The sequence below is a fragment of the Mauremys reevesii genome, linkage group 6 (genome assembly GCF_016161935.1).
Source record: "Mauremys reevesii isolate NIE-2019 linkage group 6, ASM1616193v1, whole genome shotgun sequence".
NCBI classification, from domain to species: Eukaryota; Metazoa; Chordata; order Testudines; family Geoemydidae; genus Mauremys; species Mauremys reevesii.
Window position 1 is genome coordinate 58,770,522 of NC_052628.1, and position 6,009 is coordinate 58,776,530.

Sequence of the window (6,009 nt, forward strand, 5' to 3'; positions counted from 1 at the left end):
GAAAAATACATACATGTTTTGAATTACATTAAAAAATTCAGCAGCCTCACTAGAAGCTGATGCTGCATCACTGACCACCAAGTTCAATGAATGAGAACTGCATGGGATAAAAAAAACCTCGAGGTTTTAACTTTTAGATCTGTGTCTGCACTCCTCTGTTCTTTCTTCTCATGTTGGCACCATTATCGTAGCCCTGACCTCTCATGTCAGCTATCGCAATTCCCGTATCTTTCAGCTTTTTAAGAAGCACATTTGTCATACCAGCTCCTGTAGTATCATCATCGTCAATAAATTCTAGAAAATGCTCTCTGACAGTCACCATTGCAGGGACATTTTCATTAGGTTCTGTTGTTGTTACAAAACACACCATTAAAGTTATTTGTTCCGTATGGCTGATGTCAGGTGTGCAGTCCAGAATAACAGAGTATTATCTTGCTGACTTCAGATCTGCCACAATCTTCTGTTTGACTTTTGCTGCTAGTAACTGTATGATCTCATTTTGAATGGTTTTTCCAAGGTAGTGGTGTGTGTATATTTATTAGGTGGTGACTCTTCTTTGATGCTCCTGGAGTATGGCATCAAACTCAGCCATCAGCTCCACAATTTTAAGGAAGTTTCCATTGTTTGGAACATGCAGCTGATCTGAAGTGCCACGCAGTGCTAGGTTTTGGGTAGCAAGAATTCTCACAATGTCAATGAGCCTTTTCAGAACATTTTGCCAGTAAAGAGACTCTGATGCAATCTTATCTTGATGCTGATCATCTATGGTGGCCTTTAACCTTAGTCTCATCTCAAGCTCTTTCCACCTATGGAATGCTCTCTGGTGATTTGCTGCCTTCTCATGGCATGCCAGATTTCTAGCCGGATTTTTCCAGTCCTTTTTTCCTGTAGAACCCAATGTGGTTGGAACATTAGACTGGAAGAGTTTGCAACAAAAACAGTATGCAACATTCTGGGTTTTTGAGTACGTAAGCCAGGGCCTCTCCACTTTGCCACCATTGGGGATTTCACACCAGTAATGTATTGGATGGAAACTTCTATTTTCATTGCCTTTGGGGAACATGAAGTTTTTCACTTGCTGTGGCCCATGCAGTACAAGGAAGTCCCTCAGGCTACTGCTCAAGTAGGTCCACAGTCCTGGATCACCTAGACTTAAGGAACTAAACTCAGCAGCAGCTATTTCTTGCGCCTCCACCACATTCTTCTCTGATCAACACTTTTCTTCAGGAATGTGCATGGTTACATCCATTTGAGATGGAGATATGGATGCCACAGTAGCTGCCAGGTCACCTGCACTCTGACTAACTGGAAGATCAGGCATCTCCTCACCACTCACATCCTCACTGGGGCTGGAAGGCTCACCATAAACATTTGTGTCTATGTATCTCAGGAGAGCTCCTTTCTGCTTAGATAGAAAAGCTTCCTTTGCTTTCTTTTTCTGAATGCAGCCCCAGAGGGGCGTTTTCTTCTTTCACTCATGACTGCTGTTCTGTGCCAGCTATAGTGGCTCTCAACACTCAATTGAAGGTGACAAATAAGCAGGCTGGTAGCAGGGCCTGAGGGAAGATATCAGCGTCTTAAGGGCCTAACTGGCTCTTACTACTTCAGTTGACTGCCTGTTCTCCTCAAGTAGGTTCAGGGAAGGAGCAGGAAACAGGAAGCTCCCTGAGAAGCTGGTCTTAATCAGTCCAGGCTCCCAGGGGTGCTAGAGAGGTACATAAGAGGCTCCTCCTCCTCTCTCCCTGCAGCTCCTGCTGCTTTCTGTTATTCCCTCTCACCTTTTCTCCTGCCTGCCTGTTGTGTCTCTCGTGCCCTTCTTCCTCCAGCACAGCACTCCACCATCTCTGTGCATCTAGAGCAGAGAGAATACATATGCACCAGCAACAGACAATTTTCTACACTCTGGGTCTTAGTGGCGTCCCCCCCCCGCTCCCATACCTCGGTTCGCCTCCTGGTAAGGCCAGCTCTGCACAGACTGTAAATTTCAAATTCATATCAAATTCTTCTTCATGAGGTCTCCATCTTACACACAAGGTGTGGTGGGGATGAAAGGTCAAAGGAAAATGTGAGAAGAGTTAAGGTTGTTTGGGTGAATGTATTTCTATTCTTCCTAGTTTTATTTTAAAGTGCAACCTTATATTTGAATTTTCAGGCTAATCTTTCTGATTTTTCCACAGAAACTAGTGTTCTCTTAAGGGCTTCCCCCATAAATAAATCAAAGACATATAAAACCTTGTTTGTTTTTGGTTTTTTTTTTTTTGCCTAGGCATTAGGCTTGCTTAAAGTAGGAGTTCTCAACCTTTTTCTTTCAGCCCCCCCCAAAACTCCATAGCCCACCTGTGCCACAACTGTTTTTCTGCATATAAAAGCCAGTGCCAGGGTTAGAAGGTAGCAAACAGTGCAGTTGCCTGCAAGGCCCACACCACAGTGGGCCCCTGTAGTGGGCTGGTTACCCGCTCCCTCCCTGAGGGGTTTAAAAAGTGGCCTGGCAGGGCTTGAAAGCTGCAGCTCTCAAAGCTGGGCTGATTGGGAAAGTGGCCGCAGCTGGGCCACATCCCAATCAGGCCACAGCTGGCCCTATAAAAAGGCTGGGAGCCAGGAGCTCAGCATTCTCCCTCTGCCTATAGAGGAAGAAGGGCCTGGCTGCAGGGAGCTAGATAAGGTACCTAGAGTGGAGTAGGGCTGGGGAGCTCCTGCCTGGAAAGCTCCAGGCTGCGGTCTAGCATTAGGCTAAGAGGTACTGGGGGCTGCAGGGGGCAGCCCGGGGTAGGCAAAGGCAGCAGGTCCAAACCCCTTTGCCGATGATGAGTGGCTGATACTGCTGTCTGCCCCAGTGAACAGGGGCTAGATGGAGACTGGGCAGTAGCCAATACTAGGCAAAGTGGGAATAGTGGGATGGGGGTTCCCCTGGGAGGAGGAGACCTAGTTAAAGGGGCACTGGGGCCAGTAGCTGGAAGGCAGATCACTGGCCTGCAGAGGGTGCTCTGGGCTGGCAGTGAGCCAATTCCCAAGGACAACCAGCAGGAGGTGCTGCAGGGGTGAGTCTGGCCTGTCTACAGCCCCGCAAAGCTACATTGCTCAGGGTTTAGTGTGAGCCCCAGCAAGTCTAATGCTGGCCCTGGTTGGCAGAGTCCCTGAAGCCTGCTCATGGACTCCCAGGAGGCCCCCAAGTCCCTGCTTGAGAACCACTGGCTTAAAGGATGAAGAGGTTTATGTTTGCACAAAGTTTTCAAAATGCATGAGCAAATTAGGTGCTGAAAGTTATGGTAATGTTCTTTGATATATAGCTTCCAGAATCATCTGCAACAGGCTATCTGGTAAATTACTAGATGTACAAGAGCTGTATTTATTGGCAACTGAACAGGCAAATTCAGAGTTTGAGTGCCTGCCAGACCTATGCAACATCAAGGGGAAAAAAAGTGATCGCGCCCCCCAGGAGCCCAACACAGGGCGGCTAACAGAGTTTTTTGTGTGAGTCATTGAGGGAGCAGAGTATTTTATTTTTGTTCTGTCTCTGGGGGGGGCTTGTGTCTCTCTCTCTCGACTGGCAGACCTGATGCCCTGATTAGGGCGGAGCGGCGGAGGAGGGGGGGGGGGGCGCCCGCCCAGCCAGGCAGCGGCACAGCTGATCGCAGCGGCCGAGCCGGCCCCCCAACAGGGCTAACAGAGGGGAGAGAGTCAGAGTTGGAGTGAGAGGAGTTTTGTTGTTTTTGTTTGTTCTTTGGGGTGCTTCTGTCTCTCTGGTGTGTCTCTCTCTGTCTGAGCCCTGATTAGGCGGAGCTAGGCGAGGGAGGGGAGGGCCTATAAGCCCCGCCCAGCCAGGCAGCAGCACAGCTGAGCGCCAGCAGCGCCCAAGCAGCGCCAGGCAGGGCAGTTTTTTGGTGGGAGTTTGGAGAGGAGAGATTGAGGAGGTTGTGTTTTGTTTGTTTTTGGGTGCTGTGTCTTCTTGTCTTCTGGGCAGACTGCTGAGCCCTGATTAGCGGCGGAGCGGAGGAGGGGAGGGGGAGCTAGGGGCCGCCCAGCCAGCGGCCAGCCAGGAGGAAGCGGAATGATAGGAGAATGAAGATGAGGGGGGATGGGATTAGAGTAGATCTGAGGTAGAACACGGACTTAACACACAAGGCAGCGGGAACCCATTAATGGAAATCTCTATCTCTAATTAATAAGGCGGGGAATATTATAGCCCTTATAAATAGCGATAATCTTTAATAAATATAAAAAAAATAAATTTGAAATTGTAGACTGGACTTCAGTAGTTCCAGTTATAATATTCAAGAAGGGAAAAGAAGGGGAAAACTAAGGAAAAATAGGCTAGTATCTGTAGTCTAAAAAAAATGGAAAATCTAAAAAAGAGAGTGGTTTGGAAAGGTTCATGGATGAGCACTGGGATAGATTACAGCATGGATTTACGATATTAGATCCAACCAACCTGATCTGATCTCCTCTTTCAAGAAATTTTGATTATTTTTTTTGCGAATCTATTTTTATAGAATAATATATATTGATTTGGATCTAATATACGGTTACTGGTTAATGATGAACTAAATGAAAAAAAAGATGAAAATCAAAAAAAAAAAAAGGAAAGATGGGGATGGAAAAAGGGAGGAGGAGGTTTGAGGGGAGGTGGGGAAGGGAGGGGTTGGAGGGGTTGGAGGGGGGTTAGGCTCGTCAGGGTTTGCTATTTTTTGGTTCAAGTTCCTTTTATCAAGACCTGGGCTGGCTGAGTGAAGAGTAAGAGTTGCTGATGATAAAGTGTTGGTGATTGCACCAAGTGGGGGGATTGCATGATATTGAAGGATGAGATATAGGAGGGGGAGATTTAGAGATTAGGAACAGGATGAAGTATTAGTATAGTGAGTAGTAACAGTGTGATAGTAATAGTGTCTTACAAGAACTTTAGTAATTAGGGATGGAGCTAAGAAGTTGGGTAGAGGAGGAGAAGGAGGTGAGGAGGAGTTGGGGAGAGAGGAGGAGGAGAGACTGGCATGATGGTGATGAGATGGAATGACTAAAAGCAATGTGATGTTTGTGTTAAAAAAGTGCTTAGGTGAGGGAGGTAGGGAGGATTAGGTGCTAGTAGGGATAGGATAAGTTGAGTGAGACTATATTTAGTGTTACATGTGGAGGTTTTCTCCCATGTTTAAGAAGGATGTTTTAAGTTGAAGAAGGGCAAGAAGGGAAGGTAGATGAAATGGAAGAGAAGAAGGCCCGAGGAAAGAGGGAGAGAAGGATAGGAAATGAGAGAGGAGAAACCAGGAGAAGGACTTGAGAAGGAATAATTGAGGAATTAAAAGAAGGATAATTAATAAGGATAGAGGAAAGGATCAGAATATATCAGAGGAGTTCAGAAGGAAGACATTGGGATATAAGACAGCAATTCAGTGCTAATGTGGACACAGGGACAAATTCTGATAAACAGACAGTCAGGAAAAGACCACCGAGGAGGGAAGGAGGGTGGAAGGAGTGGGAAACAGAAGCAATATGAGAAAGATAAGGAAGTTTATGTGAGATGAGAGGTCACTAGGTGAAGGAAGATAAGTTGATGATAATAGGTAATATGGATTCCACACTGGTAAAGGGGTAGGTCAATGTAGGGTCATACTGGTTCCTGGTATGGGGGTTGGGAATGGTATGTGATATTTGGGGTGGGTTCTTTTGGCCGCCATTTGGGGTCGGAAAGGATTTTTTCCAGGAAGGAATTTTCATGGGCCAGAGCTGGTTTTTCCTTTCTCCCCTTCAGCATGGGGGCGCTCATTCGGAGTTGGAGAGGTGGGGGTTTGGGTGGGTCATCTTGCAGGAGGTGGGAGAGATGATTCTATGGGATCTTCTGATGCAAATTCCTTCTATTCTATGATTCTATGATTTTTATTACTTGTCTTTCTGGGCAAGATTTATATAAGAAGGCTTGGAGTGAGTAAAATAAATGAGTTACTAGATGCAAAGGTCTCATTAATTATGGGCTTATTCTTTGTACAGGTATAAAACCCAAATTCTTGCTAAGGGTGTAAA